Source organism: Vigna umbellata, chromosome 2 (genome assembly GCF_029865625.1).
Source record: "Vigna umbellata cultivar VRB3 chromosome 2, Vumbellata_1.0, whole genome shotgun sequence".
In the NCBI taxonomy this organism is placed as follows: Eukaryota; Viridiplantae; Streptophyta; class Magnoliopsida; order Fabales; family Fabaceae; genus Vigna; species Vigna umbellata.
Genome location: NC_142166.1, coordinates 37,345,818 through 37,362,540, shown reverse-complemented (window position 1 = coordinate 37,362,540; position 16,723 = coordinate 37,345,818). Strand labels below are relative to the sequence as shown.

The following is a 16,723-nucleotide window of genomic DNA, read 5'->3' as shown; positions in this document are numbered from 1 at the left end:
ATTAAAAATAAACTTGAAGATGATCTCGTTAAGTTATTATCTATTTTCTCTTGCTTTCAATTTACAGATTTATCCAATAAACCTGTTGATCCGCAAGCGTTCAAAGTAAATTTCCTCACGTTATACCTTTACAATCCCTTAAAAGTGTTCCACTAAGAATAAATAGTCTAATTTATATTTATGTTTCTATTCGATTATCATTTAATTTTTGTACACGAATACTTATTTAGAAATCGATAAAAGAAAATAATCATTTATTTTTTCTTAATTACTTTCGTAATTTCTGTATAGGATCATTTCGTGTATATTTTTCAAACTTTACTACAGTTTTTTCAATTTCCCTAATAAACAATATTAACTTGGTTTTCTTTGTTGGCATTATTGTGAAGGTGCTGACGAGAGGGAGGAAGTTAGACATATGGTTTAGAGAGAAGAAGTATCTTATAACCATTCGATATATCAACTAAATATTCAAAGGTTGTGATTGTCACTTGTAACTGATAACCGATTGATTCAGTTTTCAGCATTTAAGTTTTCTTAAAATCTTTTGACGTATTTACTCTTTTACCCTGAACCAAACCTCTCTCCTTGGGCAGTTTTCACTGTAACTTTGGGACAACATTGTCAGGTTCAAAACCTTTGATCATACAGAACCTAAACTAAATCTACACATGAAACAGAAGTCACCACACACCATCATTGCTAACTCCAACCACTGTGTTGTTGGATTATATGTTTCAAAATTTGTTTATGGTTCAAGGCGTAGCATCAGTCGGATCACATCATACATCATACATCATACATGCGCTTTTAAGTCTACCATGTTTCTTTGATTTGCATTCAATACCCGCAACCAATTCGTGCAGCAGTCGGTACATAGTTTTTTTTTTTTTTTTTTAAATGTTCGGATTAAGATAAATTTTACCTTAATTTAAAGATATTATTTTAATGGGAGTTTTACTATATGAATTTGTTAAAAGTAAACAGAATGTCTTGCATGTGATCTATGTTTATGAATCCATATTAAAATGGTATTTTTATTAATACAGAAACTCTTTATACGAAAGTGATATATGTTTTTAAATTTTAGAAAAAAAAGAATTGGTTTAGAAATAATATTAAGTTAATGATAATTAATTTTAGGTGTGTGTTATCGGAGAGAAGAGGGTATATATGAGTTTTGGTGAGAAGAAACAAAGTGGGAATAGTTGTTGTACGAGAGAATTGAAATGAGTGGTTTGTTGTATTATGTTAGGGATAAAACTTGAAAGCGAGGTGGCCGGTGACCACTTCTCCGGCCTCAACTAATAAGTATGAACACAACTAGTGTTCAATAACTATAACAGCTTTTATGCTCAGATAAGTTTGGCTCAAAAAAGTTACATTCTTTTTTTCATCATGCTCACCGCCCAACCCATCCTCAATAAATTCAATTATCATTTTTTTCTATCTTTTCACGCACTCTTTTAATGTTATTCATCATTATGTAAACTTTATTACAAATAATCAATTTTTCTAACGTCACAATGGAATTCAATCCCTTCCTCTTTTATCTTATCAAAGCTATGTTGAGAGCAGTCAAATCATATAAAATTTATTGATTAACAAATCACGTAATTACAAAATAATAATATAACAAGTAATTAATCAAGGATTAAATTAACAAGTAAGGTTATTTTAAGACTATCTAGAAATTTTTTTAACCTCTAGATAATCTAAGTCCTTTCATTTATGGTGATACCATCGTAAGGTTCACAAGATAATATTCATATATTTATTATTTATTTATTGTTTGTTTACCTAATTTGATGGTCAAAGTTATTTATTGTTTGTTTATCTAATTTAAACGTTAGAGTGTCATTACATATATATTTTGTTTTGAAACATCTTAGTTAAATTTATGAGAATGCTGAACACGTCCCAAATTGAATTAAATGAGAGATCATAAAAACAGTTACATTATTCATGTGAGGCCTCCTCGAGAACAAATATAATAATTAAAATAATTAAACAATAATTCTTTACTATTTATTATAAATATATATATAAAATTAACATGAAAAACCATACACTAAAGTAGACTATAAAATAAAATGTAGATTGTAAATATTGATATAGATGAAATAACAAACGAAAGTGATTACTTAATTTCAATAATAAAGACCATTTATTATTTATTACATAATAATAATAATAATAATAATGCGGGATACTAAACAAGATAAACTGGTCAACATTTTGACTTGAGCATACTACCAGATTATACGAGACAAATTTATGCTGCTTAAATGAGTCTAAATGTCTAGCTATATAATTTCTTTATTGGTGCCCTCAATGTCTTCTCTAAAATTGTATGACTTTTCTTCTTTATTCAATTTTATTGATGGTTTCATAATATTTAATAAATTTTAATTCATAATGAAATGTATTAAAAACGTTTTAGAAAATGTGTTTTCAAATATTCTTATTGAAAACTAACATAAAGCAGTAATATAAAAAACGAATAATATAATCCAAAATTCTCTAATGTACAAGTGTTGTGTACATGCTTGTTGTTTTTTTCTTTTCTTGGCTCTGAACGTGATCAAGTTGAACATTCTTGGTCTAAGATCTGTTTGTGTTGAACAGTTGCAACTATAATGCTGGTCCATTAAGGAGGCAAACATGTGAGTATCTCTATGTAAAGTTCTTTTCTTCTGTGTATTGGGTATATCCACGTTTCAATTTCTTACCACAAGTATTTTCAACAAAAATATTTTTAAATCAGACATTTTATATGAAAAATAATTAATACTTTAGTCAATATATAATACGAGATCAATGACTGTTAAACAGAAAAAATCTTTACCAAGTAATTCTACACATTTTCAGTTTAACAAATACATATATTATTACTAAATAACTTAATTTACATTGAAAGGAAACTTTTACATTGGATAAAACTTTAATTAGTGTAAAAAGAGATATATGGAATATGTAGCTGATGTAAAATGCAGTGATTATAATAATGTCATTTCATTTTTATTGATTTCGTATAAACTAAGAACTTAAAACTCGTTTAAGCATTAAATAAATACTTTTTTTTTACTATTATTCTCTAATTTATTCTATTTAATGTTTGATAGGAAGCGTAAACTAAAATAAAACTATATACTCTCTTCCTACTGCTATTTTATGGTAATTTCTGAAAAAATAAAACAAGACTGTAATTTAGTAAATCCATACTTACTGATTTATTGATAGGGATTTTTAAAACACTAATTAATAAAACTTGTTTAAAATAGACAAAATAAGAAGTATACAAAGATAATTTGATGATAATTCCGTCGACAGCACCGTCATTGTAGACTGCATGGTGTTCTTCAAACCATACCTTCCCAACTACCAAAGGAGGAAAATTCTTTAAGAGAACCACTTAACTAATTTAATATTATAAACAAAAGTCAAACTATAATTTTTTCGACAAATATACATCACCCACCATCTCACTCATTTTATTAGTTTGATTGTGTGATGCATCACCACACACGAGTCTGCATGGGTGCAATAGGAGATACTCATGCATGCCAAGTGGAGTAGAACAGTAATATTAAAATTATCACAATTATTACAACAATATAACATATTTTTTAAGAGTATAAAAGTTTCAGTGTTATTGTATAAATATAGTAAAAAATAACCTGTAAATCATAATTAAACAGTTTCTATATATTTTTATTAAACTGAATATTTATGTATCTAGATTAAATTATTGTATGGTACGAAATTGAAAGAGTTATCATAAGTTGTCAACTTGAGATTCTTTTGTTTTCCATATTACAATCCATGATCATAAATTTCGGTAACGTGGGTCTATCTCTGAGAAAAAATAACTATTTATACACTTAAATTTTTTACATTCATTTGATATTATTTTTATTTATTTTTTATTTTTATTTTTTTGAAAAAATACAAAACTTTACACTGACCGTTTTATCTTCGTATTCTATGCTAAATAAATATAAAAATATGTCGTAGTACTATTTTTCATCTCTAAAATATCGTGAAGTTTAATATAACATATAAAGAAATAATTCAAATAGTGGGTTATCCACGTTTATTTATATGCATGTTAATTTTATTGGTTTATCGTCTTACTATAATTTAGGTTAAATATATTAGTAATAATATATATTCTGTTATTTCTTTGCATGAGATTACTACTAACTGGTTAAATATATAATTTTTTGGTTTGTTTTGTATTTATTATTCAATTATTCACCTACATGTTTTAATAAATACATTTTATTCAATTAGTTAGATTAATAGCTCCTTACTTTTAGATAACTTTCTAATTTTCAATTTATTATTATCGATTAATTGGGTTAGAGACAGTACCTTTTTTTTCTGGTGTAGGAAACAATTTGCGTTTTGTTTTCAACTTTTTTTTTTATACTTTTGTTACATTGGTGTATGTAAAGATTTGAGTCTTTGTATGATATATAAGGTATGGATTAATTTTTGAAATTTTGAATTAAATCTAGTTTGTGTTTAAACCTTAGTCTAATTATGATATGATGTAACTAGTGAAGAGAACATATATATTTAGGTTATGGTTTGTGTGCTTAGTTGTTTCTGTGAAATAGATAGAAAGTAAAAAATTAATAAACGACATTTCTAAAGTTTAAATCAAATTTGAAAAATAAGTAATTTATCTCCACAAAATATGAATCTTACTTTTTCCATTTTCATTTTAATTCCTTAGGGTGGAAATCTTGTTATCCAATATTTTGGGTTAATTCTTCTTCTTTTTCGCTCCTTTTTTCAATTTTCTAGTTTCCATTTTGAGAAGAAAGCAAGAGGAAGTTGTGTATTGAAGTAGGAGATGTTTTTGAGTGGTTAGGTTTTGAAAGTTGAATATAGTTACTAAACTATCTGTAGTAAAAAAAGATTAGCATTATTAAAAATAATTTAGTATGGTATTAATATATTTAATTAAAAGAAAATATAGATTTATTTTTGTTTGCTAATTTAGCTTGTTTGTATAGTTGTATGTTACGTGTTTGGACGTGAAGAGATATATATTAGCAGTTTAATTAGGTGGATAAAATGGAAGAAAGTAGTTATTTGATTGTATACGTGGGAGTGTCACATAAACTTTAAGAATCACGTTAAGCATATTTTTGTATTTTGTGTTTTGTATTTGAATAACAAGTTAAGTAGTTAACCATCCTTATATACTCTGTCATTTTCATATATCTAAGATTGTCATTGAAGGAATGAGTTTAGCTACATAATCTGCTCAATAAATTTGAAAACCGACATAATTTAAGGAAATAATTAATGCGAATAGTGTGTCGGTAATGAAGTGTAAAGGGATGGTTTTAAATATTTTAGTATTTTTGTTCGTGTCTTCTGGCCGACAACTAATTGATCCCTGAATATAGACACGACCGTCCAATTTTAGTTTAGTTAATGTTTGGTAGGAATCGTTGCTCCAAATACAAGTTTGGAACCACAACAAACAAACCTTATATATTCTTCTAACAACAGGCTGAATAGTATCCCCTAAATCAAATTTATTATCTGTAAAACTATTTTTTTTTTCATTACCTTTTTACCTTTCACAATTTCCAATTAAATAATTTTACTTTTCTAGATTTACTAAATGCTAACTAGTGTGTGAAATAATATGTTTAGGTAGTATATTTCTACCGATACGGTTTCTGGCAATGCATTATCGTGAAACAAGATGCAAGGTCAAGGCTAATTGAGAAATCAAGAGAAAATAATCAAATAAAAAAAATACGGAAAATAAAAGTGGATGATTTGCTGTAAATTTTATTTACATAAAAAAATTATATCTAGTGTTATTTCACAAATTAAAATTGTTGTATCTGTACAAATTAAAACCACGGGAGAATATGGTGAAAGAATATTATCCACTAAAACTATAATCAATTTATTAATTATAAATGCGCATATAATTAGCTGTAGATAATTAAAATGGAGAGCCACATGGCATCTCTTAATCTCAACTACATTTTGTCCTTGAGTGAAATGATCCTTTACGAAGAGGAAAAAATCGGAATGATTTTAATGTCTTTAAGTAAAATAGGCTAATTGCTCACAATATTTAAGGTAAGTTGCAATATCTCTTGAGAGAGATGTTCATATTTAATGTTCTATTATATTTACAATAATAAATTATTTAAACTTGAAAAAGTGTTTTTGAAATAAAAAAAAAACTTATATAAAGTCTACGTGATTTGTTTTAAATTTTAAAAATAAATAGATTAGACAAACATATATTGTAAAATTAAAATATGCTTATTTCTGTAAAAAAGATATTTTTTTTTATAAAAACTCAAACATACCTATTCACTCCAACTAAAATATTAAAGAAAATACAGAGCATTGTAATTTTTTAATTAAAAGGAGTAGATGTAGTAAAAAATTCCCTTTTGAAATTAAGGAATCTAATTAATAATATAGGCGTAAACCTACTTTTATTAAAGTCAAATCTCAAAAGGTAAAACTGGAGTGTAGTTATAAAGTTGATCACATTAATATATTATTTATTTCGGTAAAATTAATACAAAATCAACTACTACGAACTTCTGGAATCTCTATAATCATCAAGAGATATATTTTGAAAATTTTGTAGTAGCTATTTTATATCTTATATGATAGTTATATCATCAATGGATCCGTGGCGCAATGGTAGCGCGTCTGACTCCAGATCAGAAGGTTGCGTGTTCGATTCACGTCGGGTTCAAACCCCGATCCGTTGGCTACCGTTGTATTTTTTTTCCCTCGGTATTGTAAAGAGATAAACTGCTTTAAAGCAGAAAAATAGTTAAACAATCTAATTTGATTTAGTTTGTATAATTATGAATTTTATACTTATATTTTTAAATGAAAGAAGTTGATCCAATTAAACATACACCAAATCTACATTAGGTTGGAGACTGGGGAAGAATAGACCCGTGATATGAATGGATAACATTTGGCGTACATCTTAAATAGTATTAATAAGGATTCAAGTTCATTCAATCACGGAAGTTAAGTTCAATCTCTCAAAATTAATTAAGACGTAACATTTAACTAAATTTGAAACATCCTCATTTAAGAAAAATATCTCTCACTCCAGCTCCAATTTCCTTTTGTTTTTACCAATAGTTAGCATTTTGCTAAGTGTGAACACTACATTATTACTTTAATTCATGTGGTGTTTTTTTTATTATATTTTATAAGTATGAATGTGGCATGAGCAGTTGAGGAAGGCCGTGGAGGAAGAGTGAGAAGACAGAAAAGTTTGAAAGAAGGATTAATGGATATATTCCATTAACCAAAACCATGGTTTTTGTCGAAAACATGAACTGGTTAACTTTATAATTGCTTGAATTCCTTTCACAATAAATGGGTGCAATGAACAAAATGTGAGAGTGAGTCATAAAGAGTTGACTCCAACGAATCCATTGATATCTCTTTCGATAGAAGGGTTAGGCATTGGGGGATTTCCTCAAACACATGGGGTGTGGACGAGGGAAGAAAGTGTATATTGTGCATGCATGAGAAGAGGGTTATCTTTTGAAGTTTGAAGGAAGCAGAAAATAATAAACAATGCATGTGAAGTTTTGAGGCAAGTTGATGGTAAATTAAATAAGAATAGCAGCGTTTGGGATAAATGTTGGTGAAAAGTGAGAGTGAGTATTATAGACAAAGGTCCAGGAAACAAGGGGGCATGGAGTGACATAGGGCATCCGTGTGGGACTTTGACAGTTACATTCCTACCAATGAAGTTACTTCCAATGGGGTACACCTCTTTCCACACACCATGCATCATCAATCCATGCTTTTTCTTTCCACTTTTCTTATATTTTATAATACAATCTCTACAGATAAGTTAATCTAATATGGATAGATATAATCTTTTATTTTGAAAATTATGAGATATGGTTGATTTCGTAATACTTTTCTTTAAGTTGGAGAATGAATATTAAAACTTATTTTAACTTATGTTTCATTCCAAAAACAAAAACTTTTTCTTTAAATGGTTTGGTGTCACCAAGTTATTCACATGAAAGAACATGTTTGCAACCTGTGATTAAATCATCTTAAATTTTATCCCACATAAATTGACAAAAATCTGTATGTGTTCAGGTTTTTCGTGAAATACTAGGTTAATTGTAATATGTAATACCATCTTATTGTCATAATAATACAACAATGCTAGTTTTGAATGTAAAATTCAAGCATGAAAAATTATTATCAACCATCAAATTTTTTACACTCATTTCACAATTTCTTTTTATTAAATAATATGATTTATGTTTTATTTAAATGTTCTATTTTAATGATTTATCACTAAAAGAATTGTAGTATGAATTTAATTTTAAAAGAGGATGTCAAATTTTTTTTTTCTAATCCATAAATTCCTCAACAATAATTGTAACCAATACAATTCATAAATATCTCGACTTTTACTATTTGTTTTCTCTCTTTACTTACACTCATTAATGCAAAAATATCGTATAACGTCACAAGTTTAACGTCCAACCACTGCATAGCCAACGTTAAAAATGACCAGTGACATTTTTGTAAATAAATACAATTATTAGATGTCGTTTAGAATTGTAAAACGTCGAAGTTCTATACAATTCGACGTTTTATGATGGTAATTATTTAAATTAGCGCGCCATTCTTTTTTTTCTTTCTTTTAAACCATCAATAGTACGTCAAATTCTGTAGCGGCTTCGACGTAATATTTGTCAGCCAGAAGCCAAAGAGTCACCCTTTTTAATTATTTTTTCTTTTAAACCATCAATAGTACGTGAAATTCTGAAGGGGCTTCGACATATTATTGTTCAGTCAGAAGCCAAAGAGTTACCCCTTTTTAATTCTTTTTTATTTTTTCTTTTAAACAACAAATAATAGCTCAAATTCTGTAGGGCTTCGACGTATTATTTGTCAGCCAGAAGCCAAAAAGTAACCCCATTTTTAATTCTTTTTTCTTTTTTCTTTTAAACCACATATAATACGTCGAATTCTGTAAGGATTTTGACGTATTCTGTAGTGAATTCAATAAAAATTTGAGCGGGAGATTGAAAATTCATTCACTTTCTCTTAGCGCGCGAGACTCTCTTCTCTTCTCAAACTTTTCTCGAACGAAGTTTGACGACCATCACATGTAACATTTCTTTCATTTGATACAAATGCATGTTAATTAACTACTTTATGTATGATTTTCGTTTGTTTTGACCGATTATTTTCGTGTTCTTGTACTTTATAGGTGCATTCTGCTTTCTCTCACTGGTGACGATACTTTATTCCGAAGAACTCACATTTTGAAGGTTTGTTTTTGTTTTCGTTTTGAAGAACTTATTTGTTGAACTTGTTTGTTGTTTTTTTGTTGAATTTGTTTGTTGTTGTTGTTTGGTTGAACTTGTTTGTTATTGGTGTTTGTTGTTTGTTATTGTTGTTTGTTGTTGATACTATACTACACGTTCATAGTTCATGCTTTATAAAATACCAAAAACTGAAATTTGTTGTTGTTCTGCTTTTCATGTCTCATAGAGTTGTAAAAAAGGATCACAATTAATTAAAAAAAACAAAAAAATTGATTAATGTTGAATATTGACAAAATTCAATGTCAATTTGGTAACGTCGAATTTTTTAAATTCGACGTCAATTTAACGTCTCTCGATATGACGTCGAACTCAAATTCGACGTGAAAGGCCAAAAAACAACGATGTTATATGATATTTTTGTACTAGTGACTACATATCAAAACATAATATAGCTCATGTTTATTCCAATACTACTTTTATGTTTAGTGATAAGTATAGTAAAATCTTTTCCAAAGATAATACAACAATAAATAGAAACAAAGCTCATTAATTATTCTCTTTACAAATATATATAAAATAATTAAATGCATAAAATAAGGAAAAAGAAATCCGAAACACTAAATGTTTTTAATATGGAACTTCCAATAATAGTAATTAATTGGTTTATCATAAGTTTTTTAAAACATTCAAGAATTGATAGAAAATATTCTCTTTATTAACAAGTAAATAAAAACACAAGAAAATTCAATGCATACTTAACTAAACAACAAAGAAAACTCAATATATAAGATATGATATAAAATCTCTTCTCTAAGCTAGCTTATGCGCATAGATATGCATTCTGTTTCACTCTTGGTGACCTCTTTTCTTTTCCCATCAAAAGCACTCAAAGGTATTGTTTGTTTCCATCCTCAAAATTTAATGCAAATTGTGTATTATTTTAAATTGCATAATAGGTTGGTAGCACGTAAAGAAAATAACATCTCTTTTTTTTTCCTTCATTAAGTCAGTGTGACCCAATAAATTGATGACTCACCTAGTAAATAATACTTTTTTTTTCACCAATTCATTGAAGTCATAATCAACCGAACTGACTTTCTCCTTGCCCATAACAAGTTATCCTACATGTGTCATCTTATCCGAGTCATTGTCATCAATATGATTTTTCTCTAATGATAATTTTTTTATATCCAATGCATCTTGTTTTCAATGATATCGAACTTCAATAAGCTTTGACCTTGAATGAAATATTCAGTTCTTATCGACATGGATTACACTTTGACTATCATAATACAAAATATTTTTTCTTGTGATAATCCCAATTCTTGTAGGAAATTCTACATCCACAATACCTCCTTAGCATTTTCTATAACGATAATTTATTTTGCCTCTATAATAGATAGAGCAACTACACTTTTTGTAGTTTCAATTGTCATAATAATGCTTTCCTTGCGAAAGGTAATCACAAACTCGAAATGGATTTTCTAAAATTCATATCACTAGGCATGTTCATATTTGTCTAACCACTCAACACAGACTACAACTTCCAAAGCACAAACAAACTCTAGAAGTGCCTTTGAGACAAAGTATCTACTTCACAACTTTTCAATGCTCTTTCCCAAGATTAGTAAGGAAACAACTAACAACATTAACAACATGAACAATATCTGGCCTTGTACATATCATACCATACATCAAACTATGAAATCTTTTGCTTCTCTTCTCTCGTTTTCACTTGTAGGACATTACTTTGAACTCGACTTCAAGTGATCTACAAGTGAAGTACTAACAAACTTTGAATTCCCTTCACTTTGAGCACATTTATGCATGACCAACAATTCAGATGTCATCAACATAAAACAAGAGAATAATAAAATTTTTATTAAGAAAATTCTTCACAAAAACATAATGATTAGAAGATATGCATCTCATACATTGGGTTTCCTCTATTGTGTAGCTAAGTACTCATTGGGGTTTTATTGTGTTGTTATCTACCTTGTTGGTGAAGAAAATAATTTTTTTATCCTTGAAACCTCTAAGAGAACTTGTGGTGTATCCATTAATTTTTATTAGTGGATGTTTTTACTATTCTGGTCTAGTAGGTTTTTCCTCTTGAGGTATTAATGAGATAAAAAGTTTTGACACATGTTGGTTTCTCTCTTCTCTATTTTTTTACATCTCATTATTTTGCATATTTTATATAGGGGAAAAATCATATGAGTTTTGCTTTTGATTGCTATTTTTGTTATCCTCCCAACATCTAATATTAAAGTTCCAATTAGAAGGTTTGGTTTATGCTCCATATATGGTAGATAGTAATGGTGTTATAACTATGATTAAATGAGATTTTACCAATTATTCAATATGAAAATCTCGTATGAAAGCTTTGTTATTTTGCAAGAGACTTGTATGATCCTATTGAGAAGCAAGGTGTTAAAATAAGGAATAGAAAACTTGTAACTCACTTGTTGATTTTTTTTTTTTTACTTGGATAGATCGGGAAGATTAACCCATATAAGAGGTATGAGTTGTCCATATAAGAAACCTGATACCATTTCCAAGACTAATGTTTATGAAAATCTCACATGAAAAATTTGTTATTGTGTAAAAACTTGCATGATCCTATTGAGGAGAAATGTGTTAAACCAAGGAATACAAAGCTTGTACCTCACTTGTTGAAATTTTTTTACTTCAAAAAGACTGGGAAGGTTAACCATCTCGGAAGTATGAGTTGTCCATATAAGAAACCTAACACCAATTAATCGTTAGATTAACCTAAAATTTTGACATAGGATTCCTAAAATATACTGATTCAATTTGAATGCTTAGGTTATTAAGTAGATGTATGTAATTAGAGAAATTAGCTTTGTATTTTCTAGGAAGCTTAAAACCGTCTTAGTTTGGTTTTTAAGTCATCTTGTAAAATCTCCACTCCCACCTTGTTAACCGTTAGACTAATCTAAAAATTTAAGATATGGTTCCTAAGATATATTAATTCAACTTAACCGCTTGGATTATTAATTGGATGTTATGATTAGAGAAATTAGTTTTGTACTTTTTAGGGAGCTCAACACAACCTTAGTTTTGTTTCTGAGTCATCTTGGTAAAAACCTCAATTCCCATCTTGTTAACCATTAGATTAACTTGAAATTTTGATATATCATTTCTAACATATATGTATTCACTTTGATCACTAGGACTATTAGTTGGATGTTTGTGCTTAAAGAAATTAGTTTCGCATTTTTAAGGAATTCAACACCACCTTAATTCTATTTTTGAGTCATCTCGTTAAAATTAAGATTTCTGCTTCATTAACCATCAGACCAAGTTGAAATTTTTACTGCGAGTTTTAAATATGTTATTATTTACTTTGACCGATCAAATCTTTAATTAAAGGTTTGTAGTTAGAGCAATTGTTCATGTAATATTCCAGTAGTTTAGGTTGGTGATCACTTTGACCTTTGTTGTTTGTTTGGTGCATAATTTTTTCTACAATTATCAAATTGAGTCTATTCTTTTTGCACTGTGTCACTCATTCAATTACATTTAATTTGAATGCAAGATCATACATTTTTGAAACTACAATTTTTTTATAAAGTTCTGAAGTTTTAAGATCATACATATGTTGTTAAGTTGTTGTGCAATATACCTAAGAAAGTGGTATGAGAATATATGATGAGTGCATTTATTGTATGAGTTTGTCCAGGGATCTCGTGGAGAGATTTTGTGGTGGTTATTCATTAGCTTGTCCTGACGTTGAAGATTATCCTAATATACTAATAATCATCCAATCTTAAGTAGAGAAGGATGAGGTATATGATAATAGAAACATGATGTTCTAGTTTATGAACATTGCTTTGACCATACATGTAAATGGGCTAACCTTGTGAATGACATGGTGTATTCCATTGACAATAATTTTCAATAAGATGTAGTACCTTCATAATTATTACAATTATACTTTGAATAACTATAATAATTTTATACTCATGAACAATTTATTTCAAGTATTAATTATATAATATTATGTGTGAAATTGAATGTTACATCTTATACATATAGGAATGATAAAAATACTCATACTTATGAGTATCCGTAAATAAAATCCACAACGAATAATTGATATCCGCAGATATTTATGACCTATAGGTAACGAGTATTTTAACAATCGTGAATAAACGGGTTGAGTGCGAGTATCATACTACCTGTATCCATAGATATTCGTTACCCAAAAAAATTAAAATAAAAAATTTATTTATATTTTATTAAATTAAATTAAATTAAAATTAAAATTAATTTATTTTATATATACATATACATACATATATATATATATATATATATATATATATATATATATACATATATATACATATTATGATTTTATTTTTAAAATTTATAATATATATATTTTTTAATATATATAAGTATTCACGGATATTCGTAAGTATTTTAAAATACTTATTGACATTCCTAAATGCATATGATTTCACACTTTCTCTTTAAATGAAATATGTAATTAAGAAAAGTAGAAAAAGTTCCTAATATATTGTATCGTCACTATTCATTGTAAGCCCGTTTGTACAGTTTTACTGTACTTTTCTTAAGAAACAATCACTTCAGTCTATTTCTTTTTTCTTACATATGTTACTTTTAGATGTTTTTATCAACTATACAAGATAATCAGGGCGGAAAGAAATTATAATCTGATTAAAATCATAACATTTTCAATGGTAGTTTTTCTTTTAAACTTTTTTCTATCATTATAAACAAATATAAATTAGGTTCTTATTTCTGAAAAAAAAAATTAAAAGTTTACTAAATTATTTCATAGTATTTTTTTAATCTTCGGTTTGGTCTGATTTCTTTTATAAGAAATCTCAAACAGGAACCAAACTGAATATTTACTATTAAAAAGAGTTATTAATCTTACAATATCACATATAAGTTTGAGCATTTTGTGCAAGAGAATCACTCATATATTAAAAATAATAAAATAAGTATTTATTCTAACAATTATTCACTTTTTCTTTCAGAAAATAATCTTTGGATATATTTCATCATCAACAGTATAAGACAAGAATGCAAAATCTATTGAAATTAAAAATTTATAGATTGGGGTTTGAACCCGACGTGAATCGAACACGCAACCTTCTGATCTGGAGTCAGACGCGCTACCATTGCGCCACGGATCCGTTGTTGTTAACTTTTTCCATATAATATTAATATTTATATTTAATTTGAATTGGGCCATCTTTACACTTAATTTTGGGCCACTTTTGGATTGGTTCATCCATTGTTCTAGTTTCATTTATGCATGAAACGGAAGTAGATTATTGCTCTGTATATTCTCTAACAAAAACAAAAACTGTACATCATAACTTTTATTTTGAAATTAAATTTATCATCTAATTTCCAGCGTATCTCTTTTTTTTATTAATGTGGTTACGCAATAATATAACAATTTTAGAATGGACCAACATTCTCTATTATGCCTAAATTCTTTCAGAAACGGATGGTAATGAAAAATAATAAGCAATCCTTCTTGCCAAAAGCCATATCCAGGAATCCATTTTTTAAAATTACCCATCCGTTGTTACTTGTATTTATTAAATTCCAGAACATAAGGTATGTATGTGTACTCATTCATAAGACATATATTACACTTTTGAACTAAAAAGTTGTTCTTTTCTATGCAGGAATGAATTGAATCACACAGAAGGAGAGAGTAGACATAGATAGAAGAGTGATCCTATGAATTGGGTTTTGTAGAAACACTTAGAAAAAAACGGGACAGAATCACGTGAAGGTGATCGATTGAAGGTAGAAGATATACACAGTTCTCTGATTCAGTTCCTTCATAGATACTCATCATAAAAGTCCATTTGCTTACTTTTGGGGATCAACTTCAATTCCAGTGAGATTGTGGTTCTTAATTAGCAGTACAAAAACCAGAATGTGAAATCATTCACACCCCTCCCCCACACAAAAAGTATGGACAAACATGTTCCTCGTTAAAAAAAGGTTTTGACAAAAATGTTTTGCAGATTTAAATTCGTTAGTTTATTGGTGTCAACTACCAGTCTTACATTTAAAAACAGTGCTATCCTATTAACAAATCCGAAGACTAATGCTTTGATATGAGTGCAAAAGTTAGTAACGTTAGAAGGTTTGGTAGAACAATCGAATTTTGTGTTTGAATTGTTATGCTCCTAAGTAGAAATAGTCATGCTCGACCAAAGGTGTCGCCTAGGGCAACTTGTAACATGCACGTTCTCTGGCTGTGATAGACACAGAAAGCCCAAACACTGATACCAAAACCATAATGCACAACAGAAGTTGATTGACGTCTGCGATGTTGAGTGACTAATTTGAACTTCACACAATGTATGTACACTCCACTGACGCTGACATCGCATACTTCTCCATTCAACAAAAACGTCCTTTTCGCTTCAACATCTTTTATTTCAAATATGCAATTATCTAATCATGAAATTTATCTTTCTATAAATATATAAATATATATATTAAGTTGGCGATGATCATACACAGTTTTTGACCCCACATTCGTTGTGTATTCTACTGAGTGGACTAAAGCTGTATTCCAAAGCTGGAAATCTTAAAAAATGCTGCTGCGATCGCATGCGTTCTCCCAAGTCTTTGTTCTCTTTTGAATATTTCTGTTATTTACAAAATTTAAGCTTCGTTTCAATGCAATAGTGCTGTTTTCTTGGCTTGAATAGTCGTATAAACTATTGGTGTGTACATGCTGACTCCTTGAAACTTTGAAAGAGAAGATGAATAAACGCCACTTACACATATTGTGAGCTTCATGTGACTGAAATTATAAGGATATATAATACAATGCATTATTTTTAATTGTGGTGCTTTCTTTTGAATTGAATATGCTTCTCACCGATTCAAAACTTGCAACAATGGGTTTGGCTCCACCACTTCTCCACAAAAATGGAAAAACTATAAACTATAGCCAAAGCGCATAAAGATGGTTTGGCTAACTTTTTCTTTTTTTCTTTTTCATTTTGTTAAACACTGCAATCACTGCATGTTGAGGTGTGTCCCATTGTGAACAGTGGAATTCTTTTTGTACGGAATAAGGAGACAAGAGAACCGGGTAAACGGCATTGATGGTGGAATTATATAATTATTGTTAGAGCATGTTCAATGGTGTATCTACGGGTGCTGTTTTCTGAGTCCTGTAACATTACATGAGATTTAAGAACTCTGGGAAGTTTTTTCTATCATCATGCCATATTTAACAATTTTAAAGTAATCAGTTTTATAAATTCTCTATCAACTCTTAAAATTACTAAGAATAGTTATATATTTTTTTCAACGAAAGTTGTCACATCAATAGTGAAATTGTAACCCCC

At 28.5% G+C, this 16,723-nt stretch overlaps 2 non-coding genes across 2 annotated transcripts; one reads left to right on the top strand and one right to left on the bottom strand.

Annotated features, from left to right (window-relative positions):
• Positions 1-6,685: 6,685 nt before the first annotated feature.
• Positions 6,686-6,757, top strand: TRNAW-CCA (transfer RNA tryptophan (anticodon CCA)). Its single transcript has one exon. It is a non-coding gene; the product is annotated as a tRNA-Trp (tRNA).
• A 7,698-nt stretch (positions 6,758-14,455) lies between these two features.
• On the bottom strand, positions 14,456-14,527 carry TRNAW-CCA (transfer RNA tryptophan (anticodon CCA)). The gene has a single exon. It is a non-coding gene; the product is annotated as a tRNA-Trp (tRNA).
• Positions 14,528-16,723: the final 2,196 nt, after the last annotated feature.